Below are 18,970 nucleotides of genomic sequence, written 5' to 3' on the forward strand. Positions count from 1 at the left end.
AGAAAATTAGTAGTAACATTTTTCTGTTTTAAAATAATTATGTCAATTAAATGTAATTAAATACACACAATAATATCGTGCCTAAAAACTTATCGATTGTCAAGAAGAAAATGTGAGATGAGAATGTGATGAGAACCGGCGAAGGAAACTAACGGGACTAAAACTGCCAAGGCTTGAGTTGTGATCTTATGTTGCTTGATTGTGATTGACGATCGTGGATTCAAATTTTATCAAACACCAATTTTGACGTACCTAATATGATAATTATGTTTCTAAATGATCTCAAGCTTGGTTGTGAAGACATTGTAAAAAAAATCTGCACGGATCTAGAAGTTCTTCAACAAGTGCTTGAGTTTATTTTATAAAATATATTCGTGCTTTAATATTAAAATAGTATTTTAGGTATTCAATTATATAAATAATTTAATTAACAATAAGAACGTTTCGGTATCATAGGCTGTCAATACGTATAGTAGTATAATAAAAAAAAAAAAACTCGACAAAACACAAACGCTAACGTCAGTCAATAAATGATAATAATATAAAAAAAATACTATTCATGTCACAGCTACACATGAAACATCATCATCAATCTTGAGCGTTACTAAAATACGAATGATTCTATCAAAATAAACTTCAATCGTCTCGGGAATATAATAAAATTTAAGTTCATGTGTCTATGTCGCTGGGAGATTTATGTGTGTCGTTACTTCAATAGATTTCGTGGGGGGATTGAATGCAGTTCGCTCGCTTTGGTCTCTATCGGTTTAGTGTCCATTGATTGAGTGTTTTGTTTTTTGATTATTTTCATGGACAAAGCAATTTTATTGCCTTTCAAAACGGTTCGACGAATCCGTTCTTTATTATGTTCAAAATGTTATTCAGGCTTATCACGCGAAATAGTTACGATGTCTTTTGTCGAGAGGAATTCGCAGCGAGAAAATTTTGTACGAAATTGTAAAGTAACTGTTAGAGGTTAAAGTTGTACCGTAAAATATTCTAATCCTTATAAATGAACACGTTTCGATTTAAAGACTAAGAAATGAAGACATAAGATTATAGTTTTTAAATATGATAGGTTTAGTGGAATTTGCAATTGAGGGCTAATAAAATTACGAATCTGAACTATACACAAGGACTTGGAAGAATCACATTATCTACAAATTTAAAGGAAAATCCTCACCAAATTGACGATATAATTAACACCAAAATATCTTTATATTAGGATGATTGTAATTTAATTCAAAATTTTCACTAGCTAATTTAGCTAAACTTAATACAGGATTATTCAGTGGTTACAACTCGCAAATATAACCATAATATTTCGTGTTCAAACCCCGACAAGAACTATTTACGTTTGCTCAATTAATTATTGATTTCATTCAATTTATCATTTATTTTATATCTCTCACATAGACTGGCTAAAAGTTTGTATGCACAAGTCGCATGAAATACCACATGTGTGCACCAACCAGCAATGGCGCAGCTTGGTCGAATAGGCTCTTAATCATCTCCAAACAGATTCAAATAACAAACATCTCAATATTTTTACCAATTAAAACATATCATAAAAAGTGATTAACTTTATAAATAAAAGCGACGATTAAAACAAAAAACCATTTACACTTAACGTAATCCAAAATTAGATTTGATACAAAAAATATTTCAAGCGAAAACTTTGAAAATTTTACTAAAGAAGTTTTAATGGCTAATTAGAGCGTTAAAGTTGAACCAATAGACCCTTGTGCTGAATTCTGGACGGCCAAGTGCAATTAATCCTTTTCTGCGCCGGTTTTTGTTTGAACAGACTTTATAAAATATTTTTAACCTTTCGGTTAGTGATGAATCGATAACTTGCTCTGAACATTATTTCTATAGACCTTAAAGGAAAAAGTTTGGCTTCATGAGCGGAATGGATACAATAGGCGTATCAAAGAAAATCTAAATATACTTTATTAAGCTTTTACAAGGACTTTTGTATCGTTATTTTACAATGTTTATTGTAACATAGAGCTACTACCGGTTCGGAGTGTAGATTATTTTGAGAAGAACTGACAAGAAACTACCTAGAAATAATCTAATATTACTTGTAAATATATTTAAGATGAGTTTTAAATTTAGTTATTATGTGGTCTGTGGAATTTAAAAACGGAATCCTTGAAATTAGTATTCTTATACTAACTATATGAAGTGATCTATGGTGTTACAAATGCATCTTACTTCTTGTGTATACAACGCTTGTTCACTGTTTTTATCAAAATCATCGACTCCTCGCCAAATACCGTGGTTTTTTTGTAGGTCGTTGGACATGCACTTGGCCCATCTGATTTTCAGTGGTTATCATTTATATACTGTCTAATTTATTTTTGTTTTCAATATTTAGAAATCCCTTGTGGATTTCGTTAGCTGAAATATAATAGCAATGGATTTACGAGTACATTAACGTAGTCATCAGACATTAAAGTCGACTCTACTCTTAATCATTTAACACACAGATAATTATTTAATGTAGCAGGATGCCTTAATTAGGACAAAGTTATCTAAAATATGATTAAAAAAATATAATAAATATTGACATGAGCTTAAATCCGAGGTAATTCATGTAAATAATATTAATATATAAAATGAGCGGCCATGATGTTGATAAGAGACTGCTTTTAATTAAGGACCGGCAAGGAGTTTGTACAGCACAGTCGAAAACCAAATTATCCTTGGCGTAAAAACCTTTCTCAGAATTTACCTTCTGCATAAAACGGAACGCTTAGTTTAAAATTCAAATTCGGAGCGTCTAACGCGACGGACGGCTCAGTCGATTTACGTACAAATACGTCTAAGTTGGAGAGTCGTTGGACATTCACTATGGTAATGGAAGGTGGGTTCCAACCGCTCGTGGCCGGGTAATTCTATTCATGGCTCGGCTACAACGGCCCGAATGCACCGTACAAATAGCGAATTATGTAGCTCTGAATAAAAGAACGTAGACCCTTTCGCTTAGTTTCTCTTACTGCAATCTGTGCTGTTTCATTTACATAAATGCATCTTTGCCTTTTTGTTTCAGTGTAAGTCTTTTATGGTTTTACGTCGAAATATTTTTTACATATCTGAATGAGTAATGTTTGCGTCCGTCTGTCGAGTTTTATTTGTACGTTTTTATGGATGTGTTATTGATTTGAAAAGTCAAAGGGTAACTTTTGCTGATCATGCTTTATGGAGGAGGAATGTTTTTTGATAACGATTAATTAAGTCGACTCTGAAAGCCGAATATAATTTCAATTATTTCGGCAAATAATATCTGTTATTAGTAGTAATTATTCGTTCTGGAAAATTATATAACGCATAGTTATGGAAATAAAATTATCGCCTCCTGGCTATTTTTGTCTTATGTATTTATTATATAATACGTGACTGTAAATAACCGTGAATTAAAAAATCATAATTAATTTATTAAATTTTAGAAGCACCAAAAAATAAGCCCAAATTTTTTCCTATAATTTTTTTTCATATTTTTTTTTTGGATTGCTTACAGTGAAAAATGTGTAGTATACATATGTTAATGTATTCGTTATTAAGATATCATTATTCTTGATATCACTAGAGGAAATTTTTAGAGGAACCTTAAAAAATTGTCAAGTAAATCCTACAAGCGTGTAAATCTTTCATTTTAAAGTTTAATACGTCATAGTATTGTCGTAACTCACGAACTATCGACAAACGGGTGAAATGAAATACTCTCGCCTCTGAATATAGCCGAGGCGGGAAAAATCTAGCGCAAAATTTATGATGCCTCGGTTCATTGCTTGTCTTAACTTACTTTGTTTTAATATCCTACACATTCTATAATATGTTTTGATGATTATATTTTATCGCACTACTATTAGTTTATACATGTATTGAATTTCTGTTTTCAACTGAGTTTTCGTGACCTTTATTTTTGCTTGTTGAAACTTCTTGTGTCGAATAAAATTAGTATGAACATTGCAGCAGTATGGTAGAATTAGTTCAAAACTATTTCATCGAGAGGAAGCCTTCACAGCAATGGTAGTTTAAGGCTGTTACAAGCTCACGTTAGACTTTTAATACGATATTTATTGGACCGAGAGACTTCTTTATTAACATTAAACATATTGTTTTATGCTATGGTTAAATTTTAAATTTATATTTTTATAATTACATCTTTGTCACTATTGACATGTTTTGTTAAGTTTCAGTACTAAGTTCTGGATATACCCTCATGATGAGTTGCTTTATCGCCTGAATCAGTAAACTTTGCATAGCTGTATTCCAGTTTGAACGGCGAATAAACCAGTACGATTACATTATAAACCATTAATGGTGTAAGAATTTAATCATATTTCTTACAGTACCATTGTCTTCAACACATGTAGATTTTGCAGTATTTTTTAAATATATTATATAGCTGGAACGGTCAAATGGGCCACCCGATGGTAAGTGGTAAGTGGAAAAAGTATTAACCATTCATTACATCGCCAATGCGCCATCAACTTTGACGAGATGTTAGTTACACTGGCTCACTCCTCCTTAAGACTGTATCACTTTTTGGCGATAAAATACCTGCTGGGTACCTACCACGACAAGAAAAAGTTATACCAAACTTTGCATACTCTATATATTATGTACACCATGAGGTATATAAGGTTTTATCAAAAGCATTGATAGGTTCTTATATAAATGACGTTCATTCATTGCCCAGAGTTGAATCAATCTCTGAGGTATCGTCTGAAGAGACACAAGACAAAAGCAAGCTGATACTGTTTCCATTCAATTTGCTCCTCAAAGCGCAGTAAATTTGCAAGTAGGACTTATATTTTATTCGGCGCCATAAATTTCCCAAACGTAGGCCGTAAAATGTTTATTGGTAGCTTAGAGACTAGGTTTCGCCGGCATTTGCATGTCTCTTGTATTCGGGTATACACGCGATTATTGTCTTTATGTACTTAGAGTTTGAGGTCGAAATTGTGTAAGGTTAAATGTTTTGGTTTTGACTAAAATGTCCGTAATATGATGGGTGGTTTACATCTAATATACATTATATATTTTAAGTATAAGAAAAGATTTACAAAGTGATTAAAATAAAATATTAATAAAAGCGGATATGTTTTTACTGGTATTCCCTTACTGAAAATGTTACTGGATAAATCAGATTACCAGAAGAATTAGCGCGTTTTAAGGTTTTAGCATATTATATTATTATGTAAGTAGTAGTAGCTTTGTTCCGCAGTTTCGCCAGTTTATAATTTAAGGCGTTGTAGTCAAAAGTATGAATTTCATGTATTGTAAGTAATACTGCAGCACTATTTGCTGCATTAACTAAGAAACAGGGGGAGAAAAAAAGGAATTCAAAAATTTTCTAGCCATGAACTACCCATGGCCTCTGCTTCCATTGGTCATATACCGAGACTGATTGATTGACGCACAAAAAAAAAATACTATATATATTTAACTTAAAGACAAGATTATTTTCGCTTTTTCATATATATGGGTAAAAAGTAGACGTAAGCCTCGACATGACATTTATTTGGACGGATTGACAGCCCGCGGGCTACACAAGTCCCACGTCGATTGACGATCTCGCAGTGAGCTCTAAAATATAGAAATTACGTGAGTATTTCTAGTAAGACAGGTATTAAAATAAGAACATCTCGTCGTTTTTGGCATAGATTACAACATAGTACTCTTTCATTATTTTGAGTTCAAGAGAGACAATCTTAATAAGACAATGTATTACATTATAGTTTACTTATATACATGATAGTTTGTTTGCAATGTTATATAAGTATTACGAATGATTTTTTTATTGACAATCGATGTTTTTTTTGGCAATTGTTTTTATTATTATACTATTGTATAAAGTCACTAAAAGTGTGATGAGCATGTGCGTAGAGGGTTGGAGAGGAAGAGGACACCCTAAGAAGATATAGATGGATGTGTACGACCGGATGACGAGTAATAGAGGTGAATGGAAGGAAAATACATGCTCCGCTGACCTCAAACAGCGTGGGACACGGGTAGGGAAAAGAAAGACTCTTGTGTCACGGAATCAAGAGTGTTTACATTCCATGTACAGGTAATTTAAAGAAAAAATTCTGCATTTTTAAAAAAATAACTTCATACTATAGATAGAAAATAGCCCAAAAACATTTTCTGACAATAAGCTGTGAAACCGAAAAACACTGTAGTGATAAAAATCAGTTTCTTTTTATGAATTTTATTTCAGTATAACGTAATATTTTAAGATTTTATATTTTTTAGTTTAACTCGGAGATCTGGCAAAGAATAGATTGTTTTTTATCGTTATGGATCGTACTACATCGTACGGCTGATCGTACACGTACTCGATTTTTAAATAACCCGTGATCTGTTTTTATATCTTTGGATAAGTGTTTCAAAGGTTGACAATATTCATTGAAAATATACATATTTAAATTTTTTAACTCCTTACTTTTATTTGCAATGGACAAGTAATAAAAAAAAAAACAATTTCGTAGAGTCTACAATGTTAGTAGCATTAGCAGCCCGTAAATGTCCCACTGCTGGGATAAAGGTCTCTCCCTTTGAGGAGAAGGTTTGGAGCATATTCCACCACGCTGCTCCAATGCGGGTTGGCGGAATACACATGTGGCAGAATTTCGTTGAAATTAGACACATGCAGGTTTCCTCACGATGTTTTCTTTCACCGCCGAGCACGAGATGAATTATAAACACAAATTAAGCACATGAAATTTCAGTGGTGCCTGCCTGGGTTTGAACCCGAAATCATCGGTTAAGATGCACGCGTAGCACGTCTAGCCACTGGGCCATCTCGCCTGAATGTTAGTGCCTTACATTTAATCTATTACCTTACACAATAATTATTATGATCTTTGTGATTATGACATACTTTAAAAAACGCAAAGCGGTAATAGATTATATTATGATGTCACTTACAGTAGGTAAGTGACATCATAATATAATCTATGATATCTTGATAAATATTTTATATTCTATAGATATTAAGTCGCGAAATTTGTCGACCAGTCCTCGATAAAAAAAACGTCGAACTGGAACAGATAGCAATAACAAGATAAAACGCTGTCGCTATTTTATTAATAATGAACTCAAACTATAATTTTATTAACACAAATAAATAATTGATCGATTTATGATTATTGATATTAATTTAATAACAATAATTAATTGAATAAACCGTTATTTATGTATTGCCTTTGATTTAATACGATAACATTTTACGATTTTCTTGGTGGTAGGGCTTTGTGCAAGCGCGTCTGGGTAGGTACCACCCACTCATCAGATATTCTACCGCCAAACAGCAGTACTCTGTATTTTGTGTTCCGGTTCGAAGAGTGAGTGAGCCAGTGCAACAACAGGCACATGACCTCTTAGTTCCCAAGTAGGCGCATTGGTGATGTAAGGAACAGTTAATATTTTTACAGCGCCATTGTCTATGGCCGGTGGTGAACACTTACCATCAGGTGGCCCATTTGCTAGTCCGCCTACCGATACCATAAAAAAAAATCGGCTGGAAAAAAATAAGGCACGTCCTTCGAGTAGGCCCTAATTATTACCGGTTTCGTGAAGACATCTTGTCTCTAAAAACTCGTAGTAACGTTTTTCAACCAATTACATATTATATATTATAGTTGGGTTATAAATACATTAAAGTTCTTTTTTTTATGTTATAGGGGGCAAGCGAGCAGGAGGCTCACCTTATGGAAAGTGATTACCACCACCCATGGACATCTGCAACACCAGGGGGGTCGCAGGTGCGTTGCCGGCCTTTAAGGAATAAGTACGCTCTTTTCTTGAAGGTTCCCAAGTCGTATCGGTTCAGAAAAACCGCCGGCGAAAGCTGGTTCCACAGAGTGGTTGTGCGAGGCAGAAAATGCCTTAAAATCGCGCTGTTGTGGATTTACGGACATCTAAGTGGTGCTGGTGAAATTTAGAATTTCGACAACTAATTTATACTGTATGAAAATATACATATTCAAACTATTTTGTGTTCTTGGTTACAGTCATGTACTTACCTAATAGAATGAGCATTCGTGCAAAAACGTATCCCGCGCCGTTTCGCACATCCTAACTTTCGAATTATAATATAAACTAAGCTGGTTGCTTACTCTATGGTTTTCAAGGGTCTCAGGTGTTATTATTGATATTGTTCGTTATATAATTTCATTATTCCGCTTTTGATTCTCGCTTCTTATAATGAACGTTCAACGTCAGATATTACTCAAAGCAAGAAGGTCAATGCCCTTTAGATTTAATTTTGTTTTAAATATTTTGTGCAATAAAGGCGCAATTCCTCATCTTTTTCTTTAAATTTTAATTTGTATTTTTTATAATGATATAAAGAAAATAATATCATACAACCCATATAAAGTTTATTAAAAAGAAACGAATTAAAAATGTTTTATAAATGAACTTCTTTCACGTACCCTACAGAAAAATGTGATACATTTTTTTTTATGATACATCGTGACTTTTCAAACGTTTCCGCATGTTAGGCTTCATAACTTCGTGAGAAACAAAATGAAAGACAGAAACTTCGTTTTCTCAATTAATGAAAACTGAACTTGGTTCAAATAGCGCTTTTGAATTTTTAATGAAAAGCCGCGGTGATTACAGCCTCTTTGAAATTGCTGAGCTCGACTTTAAAACGCGACTGAAAACAAACTTAGCGTTTATTAACGTAAAGAGTGCCGTGACGAGTGACCTCGTGCCGGCTCGGGGTTCTTATATCGAGTATCTAGCCTATAAATTATCTATGTATCGATACGAGAACATCGTTTTTTTTTAATTTTTTTTTTAATGGGATACAAAATACATAACAACTCACTAGGTATCATAGTAAAGTAAATGTTTCACTGCCTCATGGCCTCTTCTCTTGAGGAGGTTTCATAGTTAATTCCACCATGCGGCTCTAATGCAAGGTTATAAATTTGGTAGATTTTCATCCAATACATTTCAGCTAGGTTATTAAACATAAATAACATGATTACTGAGCGGAACTTGCCAGCTAGTACTTCAAAATTTGTCAGGAAGAATTACCACACTGAATTTAAAAGTCCCCCATACAAACCTTATAAAAAAATGACGTCAATATTTAAGTTTATTAGCGAAATATTAATCTACCTATCTAGTTTTAGGTCATGAGAACTGCTGAATTGAGCGAAAATGCAATCAACAGAGCTAAATTAAAAAAAAAAACCCAGTGAATCATATTTTAGCCATAAATTATTGACAAAATCAGAATCATTTTAAATTGCCTTTTCAAAATTAAAAATGGGGCTGAGTTAGAGTTAACTGTAGTTATAATTGTGTCTTCAAAATACTGACGTAATGTTTTTAAATTTCCTAACAGAAGAGGTAACATTAGCTCAACTTTGAGTTATATCCTGATATATATTTATTTTCTTCACCAAATATCACAGAATAAATTTTCTAGACATGATTTCATTTTTACGGCTTCTATCGTATCGTAATGCATTTATTTTGGATTATGTATTAGTCAAGTTTTTTGGAAATTTCTTAAAGGGCTTAGTAATCATTCGTAATGAAATGTAACAAAAACGAAGAAATGAACCGTTGCGTAATTAGATTTTTTATATGACAAATGTTTCAATAAGTGCATAAAAACCTGTTTCAAAACGGGACTATACCGCAAATTCAAAGTTGTTTAGCGTGATATGTTTTTGAATATCCCTAAAGGTTACAATCAGAAATGAGATTATCTGGAGCAGAACTACAGTTTGGTGCACTTTGGGAGAGGCCCATGTTTAGCAAGGGATTACGATTTACTGTATAGTATAAGTTAGTTACGTAGTCGAATATTTCTAAGATCTTCTAAGCCCGCAGAATATACGCCGCGCCTGCTAGCCCGTAACTTACGAGCTATCGACAAACGGCAGAAATAAAATACGCTTTCACCTCGGCCGTTTCAATATAACGGAACTAAAAAAATCGAGCGTTCAATTTATAGCAAATTTCATCACTTTTTTGTTTCTAATTATTTTAACAGTTCATTCTATCATTGTTTCTTTTTTTCCACAGTAAGACAGACAGGCAAATGAGCCACTTTTTGACATAAGCATTGTGAAAAATGTAAGATATTATTTATTTAAAACGTTATAAGAATATACATATTTTACACCTTTTTTTTTTTTTTTTTTTTTTCTCGCTGGAAAAACGCTTTACGCGCTTCCCCCACGTGATGGTAAGTGGGGGGGTGTGTGGGACTCCCCGGAGCCCTGGACGCGGAGTGCGCCCAGGTACGCCGGGTTTACCCACTAAAAAACCAGCGGTACCCTCTCCGCCTTTCGGCGAGCGCCACGGGATCGCTTACGCATGCTACCGTGACGCCCTGACGGTCGGCCTCCAACACCTAGAAGGGGTTCTCAGGGTACTGAGACCCTCCTAGTCCCTGCGACGCCTATTGAGGCGGGGGGAGAAGGTGCGCGTAGCGCTTCTTCCTCCTCCCTGGTCGTCTTCGGCGGAGCGGGTCTGCAGCGGCATCCTCTTCCCGCTCCCGCTCTGCGGCTTCCTTCTGCGACATCACGTTTTCGCAGAAGGACCGCATCGCCGACCAGCACGTCTCGCTACTGAGCATTTCGTTGACGATGCTCGGCAGCGAGAGGTCTCCGCCCATAGTCGCCGCCAGGGTGTGCCTCTGGGGCCCCCACGCAGCACACTCACTCAGGGTGTGGTGCGACGTGTCGACTGGCGCACCACACTCGTGGCAGGAGGGTGACACCTCCCGCCGCGCTATTCCGTGCAGGTACTTACCAAAGCACCCGTGCCCGGTAAGTACCTGTGTCATCCTGAAGGTGAGTGTGCCCTTCTTTCTCTCGACCCAGCGACTCAAGTGGGGACGGATCGCCTCCACTGTCGCCAGGCCCGCCGTGGGTGACCCCAGATCCTCCTGCCATCGGACGATCAGGGCTTTCTGGACTAGAGCCCTGATCCGCCCGACCTCCGCCGACCCTGGACAGTCGCCGCGGTTCCTCGATTCGACCCGGAACCGGTACACCTCCGCGAGCACCTCCGCCTGGAGCTCCCAGGGAGGATCGCCCGCGAGAAGTGTCGCCGCAGTCCATGACACCGTACGGTACCCTCTGATGCCTCTCACCGCTATGACCCTCTGCGGCTTCCGCAGCAGGGCCCGATTGTGAGCGGTGAGGGCGTCAACCCAGATCGGAGCACCGTATAGCGCCATCGACCTCACTACGCCGGAATAAAGACGCCGGCATAGCGATCCCGGTCCTCCCACATTCGGAAGGAGGCGGCCGAGAGCGGCGGCGGCGTTGATGAGCCTCGGGCCGAGATGGACAAAATGCTGCCCGAAGCTCCATCGACCGTCCAGGATGAGGCCCAGATACTTCATCTGGGCCTGCACCTTGATCACCGTCCCCCGGACGGTGATACTCGCCCCTCGTGGGGGTCCTTTCCGTGGACCGTGGAATAGAAGGGCCTCCGTTTTATTTATGGAGACCCTCAAGCCCAGCATTCCCATACGGTCCACGGTGAGAGCCGTTCCGACCTCGGCGAGGCGAGCTGCCTCCCGAAAGTCCCGCCCAGTCGCCGTGACGAGGGTGTCATCAGCGTAACACAACACCCCCATCCCGGGAAGGACGGGAGCTCGCAGGAGCCAGTCGAAACCGACATTCCACAAAATTGGGCCGAGAACCGACCCCTGTGGAACGCCGCAACCTACCCGACGCCGGACCAACCGCCCATTGACCCCCGCCCAGAGGACCTCCCTGTCCTGGAGGTACGCCTCCAGTAGCCTCCTGAGATAGGTCGGCACCCCATGGTATCGGAGTGCCTCCCGTATCGTCTCGAAAGGGAGACTGTTGAAGGCGTTCGCCACGTCGAGTGACACCGCCAGGATGACTTGCCCCCGGGCTACCGCTTCTGTCGTCCGAGTCTTCAGGGCGTTCAGAGCGTCGACCGTCGACCGGCCCGCCCTGAACCCGTACTGAGCCTCTGAGAGACCCGGACCGACCTCCTCGAGGTGCTGAACGAGACGGGCTGCGAGGATCTTCTCGAAAAGTTTTCCCGTCTCGTTCAGCAACACAATTGGCCTGTACGCCGAAGGCGAATCCATCGGCCGACCTTCCTTCGGCAACAGGACCAATTTCCCTTCTTTCCAAGGCTTCGGAAACTGCCCGCTACACAGGCACTCGTCGAACAGCTCCCGAAGCCTTGCACCCAGGAATTCCAGGGCGTCGCACAGAACACGCCCTGGAACCCCGTCCGGACCCGGCGCCGTGTTCCTGGCCCTCAAGCGGCCGAGGGCCATCTCCATCTCCCGCTCCGTGGTCAGTGGTGGAGCCACTGCGTCTTCGATCACGGAGCGGGCCATCTGTGGAGGGACATGCTCGCCTGGATGGGGGAAGAGTTCCCCGACCAGGCGTAGGAGGAGTTCCGGCGGCATCGTCTCAGTGACGGGGGCGCCTTGGTTGCGGAACTTCCCGCGCACACCGCGATACGGACGCCCCCACGGGTCTCGATTGAGACCCGCCAGAAGCTCCTCCCTGGCCTTCTCCTTGGCCTTGCTTATCGCCAGCTGCAGATCTTTTTTCAGCTGGCGATAAGCATCCAGCATCTGTCTCTCCAGATCCGTGTCGAGGCCGTTGCGCCTTCGACAGCGGACGTAGGCCCTCCGCGCCCGGCAGCAAGTCGCCCGAAGGTCGGCGATTTCGGGTGACCACCAATAGACGTGCCGACGCGTAACCCTGCGCCGGGTCCGAGGCATGGCCGCATCGCAGACTTCCTTGAGCGAACTGCGCATGCGGCCCGCCAGCTCCTCTGCGTTAGCGCCCTCCGTCCTCCCTGCGGAACCCCACCGCTGCACGATCGCGGCCTCCTTGACCAGTTCTCGATCGACCTGGCCGAGAGACCACCTCGGCAGCTTGGTCGGCACCCTCTGGGGTTCCGCCGGCCTGCGAGAGGTGGAGATGTCAAATCGGATGTAGCGGTGATCCGATAGAGTCTCCACCTCCTCCTCCACTCTCCAATCGACCACTTTGCGTGCTACGACAGGGGTGGCGAACGAAACGTCCACCACGGAACCCCCCTGTTGGCGCACGCAGGTGTGAACCTGCCCCTTGTTGAGAAGGGACAGGTCGGAGAGCAGTGCCCACACCTGGACGGCCCTTCCTCGCGGATTTGTGGCAGGGTTGCCCCAGGCACGCGACTTTGCGTTTAGGTCACCAAGAACCACTGTCGGTTTAGGCGACTGCCTGGCCACCGCAGATCTGACGAAGCCGAGATAGATCTCGAACTCAGCCAGGCTGCGGTTCGGGGAGAAGTACGTTCCAACGACCACGTACTCCCCCCACCCCACCACTACGTAACCCGAGCCCCTTTCAACGAGTGAGATAGAGGGACCCGTTCCGCTTTTCGCGAGGACCGCCACGGTACCATCCGAGTCCCCTACCCAATGAGGTAGGGGCGATACATATTTTACACCTAATTAGACGTCGTCGACGACAAATTTTAACATGATAACTAATTTCTTAATATTAATAAGTTTGATTAAATCTGGTATCCAAAAGTATATATTTTTCACGTTACCATAATTTGGTAACAAATAGGAACTTAGCTGTTTTGTCTATTTCATTTGCTTTTTACGCTAAATCACTGAACATTTGGCTCTTCTAACCAGAACACATAAATGGTAATTGATAATGAGTGGATGCTTCCTAAACAGGCTTTCGCAGAATAATATCAATAGTAATAAGTTTTTGTAAATTCCCGAAAACATATTATTCGTACACGTGATATTGATTTATTAATGTTAAGAGCCGAAATGGTTTAGTGATCATAATTCGTGACTGATCTTGGCCGGTTTAAGGACGTGCAAGCACAATCATACGTCGGGTAATAAAATTGTCCACATGTGTAATTTGCTTTAAACTCATCTGAATATAAATTTAATTGTATTGCTTAGGTTATATTGGGAAAAAAATGTAAATAATTTTATTTAAGCAAATAATTATGTTTCTAAACAATTTAAAAAAATGACTTACTGTTAATTGAAAGACTAATTAAGGTTATATTCACTGGGTTAGCATTACTTAAGAAGGCTTACATGGTGGCAGAGCTTTGTGCAAGTCTATTTGGGTGGGTGGTCATATATTCTATCGAACAACAAACATTTAGTTGAGTATTGTTGTATTACCACAAGAGAAATAAAGAGTCGAGATGGCCCAGTGGTTAGAACGCGTGCATCTTAACCGATGATTTCGGGTTCAAACTCAGGCAGGCACCACTGAAATTTCATGTGCTTAATTTGTGTTTATAATTCATCTCATGCTCGGCGGTGAAGGAAAACATCATTTCAACGAAATTCTGCCACATGTGTATTCCGCCAACCCGCATTGGAGCAGCGTGGTGGAATATGCTCCAAACCTTCTCTTCAAAGAAGAGGAGGCCTTTATCCCAGCAGTGGGACATTAACGGGCTGCTAATAATAATGTGTATTACCACAGGCACAAGGGACAACGTTTTGTCTCTGTTCTACTTTCTGAATCAAATTCTTTATTTAAATAAGGAATCACATAACATAGTCATTCAATTTATGTAATTTAAAATTTTAAGTTTGTTTTATTAGACCAAGGACATCGAAATCCGAACCCTCAGAGAAATTATTTGATAGACAAAACGTCTTAACAACTGCGAATATTTCAACAGCGTGTTTGTATTACGCAATCTTAAAGAAATATTATTAAATAGCCCCCGCACCTCTATTGTCATATTTTCCTTAGAAATAAAATAAGAAATCTAAACAAAGAAAATGATACAAGGTAATTGAAATTCAATAACAAATGGCAATATAAAAGTACAGACGAGAATGGAAGTAAAATTTGAGACGAATTTTTTTCCCCTAAAATTTCACGAGCCGTACCGTTTCTTTGTCTCCGTGAAGTCATTGATCCGACGTAACAAATAATAATGGTATTGTAATTCAATTACCGGGAAACCCGGGATCGATTCCTGGCCAATTATCGAGGCATAGATGGCTCTTTCAGCCCTTTCGATTGTCAGAATGAATTTTGTGCCGGGTTTTTTATTTGAGCAATTTGTAATGCTGAGTTCGGTTTTAGGACAAAAGGAATTGTTTTGATGTATTTATTTATTGTTATATTTTATGAAATAGGTAGCCGGACGGGCGAATGGGTCATCTGGTGGTGAGTGGTCGCCACCGCCATGCCTTGCCAATGCGCCACTGTACTTGGGAACTGAGTCATGTCCCTTGTGCTTGTAGTCACTTATCCTTAAAACCGGAACACAACAATACTGAGTACTACTGTTTGGCAGTACAATATGCTACGAGTGGCTGTTACCTACCTAGAAGTCCTTGCACAAAGCCCTACCACAAGTATACTATATCATATTATTCAAATATAAACGTTATTATGTACTACTAAATAAAGCTGAAGTGTCCGTCTATTTCTATATTCCAGACATTGGTAACATATTACTCATAAAAAATATTATACATTTACTAGAACTTTTGCAAAACGCGTTGCAATTTCTGGTATAAGTTATACGTATGGTTTAGTCGTTTTTTCTGTAAAGCATTACAAAAAAAACGTCCCCTCATAACAGTATCATTGGGTAATATTTCGAAGGGTACAAAAACGACACAAATAATAGGTATTATTTGTTCAGTCTACTTGACTAAATAACAACTTTTAAGATGTTATTTATTATTTTAAAAACTAATTGTGTATGAGGCGAGATGGTCCAGTGCAACATGTGATTTGTGTTTATACTCGTGCGCGGTGATAAAGAAAAACATTGAGAGGAAACATGTATTACATTTTTTTTTTTAAATTAGCAGCCTGTAAATTTGCCACTGGACTAAGGCCTCCTCTCCCTTCGAGGTTTGAAAGTTGTACGTCTTATTGAAGTTTTCCAGTATTGTAGAAAATGTTACAAACCTGCTCTTCAAAGGGAAGCAGGTCTTGGCTCCGTGGGGGTCAATTTCAGCCGTTTACCTTTTATAGTATTGATTTTGTATACAATTTTGTCCTCTTTATCGTTGGTTTACTTTACACAGAAGATGATAGAGAAGATTTACTTTTTCCGTAGATCCTGTATAGATTGAAATTTGCACAGGTGAACAATTAAATGAATATCTTAACAATTTTAATAATGCTTGAAATAATTAAGAATGAATAGTTTTTCGAAGTATAAATATTTGCTCACACTATTAGTATTATATTTGAAAATCGTTTACACAACTGTGTTACAGAACAATACCATCGCATAGGTGAAAATTGTTTTGTAAGATTAGGTTGAAATTATATATCGTGCATGTCATCTGCGTTGGTGGTGTAATGGTCAGCATAGTTGCCTTCCAAGCAGTTGATCCGGGTTCGATTCCCGGCCAACGCAGCGTTTTTTTATTACTTTATAAAAAAATATATTTAATTTCTCATATTTGAAGCTATTGAAAATCTATTATTTCTGGTTATTACTAACAAAGTAATTTAAAACTGTTACTTTTTATTGTAACAAAATAACTTCATTTAATATCGGTATAATTATAATTAGGGCATAAAATATAATATGCTGTTGCTATATGACATATATGACGCAACTACAGTATATTAAAGAATCGTTATCAAGATATAAGGACATGGAAGAACATAAAAACATAACATTATCTGCGATTAGGCGGTAATGACCATAAATCGTTAATTAAGCGAGCTACAGACTGGGGACAAGTCACGTAATATTCATTCCTTACCTTACTTTACTTTATTATACATACAAAGAGAAAAAAATCTTATATGAATTGAAAAGCAAAATCATAGTATACTTTATTCGTGGTATATATATAATGAATAATACTGATTGCATGCTACCAGTTTAAGCGTTTTGACGCTTAAACTGGTAGCATGTAATCAGTAGTATCAGCGCAATGGTTTACGGGCCAACTAGAAATGTAAAGAGTCGCAGGATCGATCCCCCCCCCATCCGATGATGACCCCTTGGGCTTTTGTCGTCCCCACTCCTAACACAAGTGATAAGCTTAAAAGGAGGTAAATAGGGATATTAGTAATTCCTTAATTAATTTGTCAGTTATTCAAGTGTAGATTCTATTGAGAAGAACCAATTAATTCCAACATTTCAAAACCATTTTTTGAAATGATGTAGTACACTTGGATCTCAACCAAAGTTTGCAGTGTAAATGAGTTGATTTTTTTATAATTCATATGGCAAAAGAAACCGACGACCTCCGTGGTCGAGTAGTGTGTGCACCGGTTTTCATGGGTACACTACTCTGAGGTCCCGGGTTCGATTCCCGGCCGAGTCGATGTAGAAAAAGTCCATTAATTTTCTATGTTGTCTTGGGTCTGGGTGTTTGTGGTACCGTCGTTACTTCTGATTTTCCATAACACAAGTGCTTTAGCTACTTACATTGGGATCAGAGTAATGTATGTGATGTTGTCCAATACTTATTTAAGAAACATTGCGAGAAAACTTGCTAGTTTCAAATCAAATCGTAACATTTAAACACTATTAAGTAGGTAGGGCCCTCTTGGTACCATCCAATTCTCATATAACCTACCGCCAAACCTTAATACTTAGTATTGTAGTTTTCCAGTTTGAAGGGTGAGTGACCTAAGTGTGTGTGGGCTATGATAACTAATTACTATCAGGTGGACCTTTTATCCGTCCGCTTACCTTATAAAAAAGGGTACCCAGGAACAAAGCACACAGTATTTGCTAGCAGTGGAATATTTACTGTTAGTTAAATTACAATTTTTAGAAAATCAAAATACTGAAAATTCCCCTCGTCTGACGACAATTTTATTTGATTTAGAATACGTATTATATACATACGAGTTTTATGTATGAGTTTTATTTATATTCGTCCATTCCATGTACAAAAATACAAACTCGGTATTCGTAGGACATAATTTTATTGATTGGGAAAACCAAATCCCATCAATATTCTTGATACTTTCGAAAGGAACGATAAATAATTAAGACTTTTTTATTACTAAGTCTTAGATGGAGAGGTCTTAATTCTGTGTTGTCTTTCTGTCCAGCTACATGTCTGTCACGTCTTTAGAAGTTTGTAAAAGTTTCGACAGCTGTGAATGAATCGAACCAAAAGACGGATAGATATTTCAGATACAAATTACTTCTTATACGAGTACGTGTACGAAATATCTAATTGTGTCTCGTTGGTGTAGTAGCTTATAAGATATCATTAAGATCCTAGGATCAAAGTCCCTGGGAAAAAAAGTTCTTTTGTTTTTGGTACAGAAATTCTCTAAACTAGCCCTGAGTCTAGAAATAAGCATTATTTACATTCTCTTCTATTTTAAACTACATCGTTAGTTGATTTGTTTAGCTTTGGTAAGCTGATTTAGCACAAAGAGTTGTTTGTGATACAGACGTACAGATGGAGGCGTAGTTATTTATATAAATATCGTTTACTTAATTTATATTTAACAGGATATTGTTTAAAATAATACAATTTTTTATGTATTTTTTAACTTAGTAGTGGGTTTTTAATATTTGATCTTGTTTATTAAGAATACAGGATTTAAAATAAGAAACAACTAGTTAGTTTAAGGTTATCTCGATATTAGTTTTTACCATCAATTATTTATTAATATTTAATTAAAATATACTTCTTTTCTATTTTAATACAACTCTGTCTAATGTATGTAGTCGCCCTTAACCTGACTTGTAATAAAAGTAGCGGACGATATCATTTTCATGTGATCGTTCGTTTGCGAAAGCATATTTTTTCCAATATTACAGAATCAGTGGTAAAAATATTATGTTAGAGTCGTCTATATTTATGTGTTAATAAGGTATTAGAATAAATGTCTATTTTTTCTTCGATATAAAATTATTATTATATCTTGATATTTATTTTTTGTCTTGCTAGGCTATTATCAAATAATTACATTAAACGACA

The 18,970-nt window shown here is 38.3% G+C and overlaps 1 non-coding gene across 1 annotated transcript; it reads left to right on the forward strand.

Moving 5' to 3' along the window:
* Positions 1-16,350: 16,350 nt before the first annotated feature.
* Positions 16,351-16,422, forward strand: Trnag-ucc. The gene has a single exon. It is a non-coding gene; the product is annotated as a tRNA-Gly (tRNA).
* Positions 16,423-18,970: the final 2,548 nt, after the last annotated feature.

This window comes from Vanessa atalanta, chromosome 12 (assembly GCF_905147765.1).
Source record: "Vanessa atalanta chromosome 12, ilVanAtal1.2, whole genome shotgun sequence".
Taxonomy (NCBI): Eukaryota; Metazoa; Arthropoda; class Insecta; order Lepidoptera; family Nymphalidae; genus Vanessa; species Vanessa atalanta.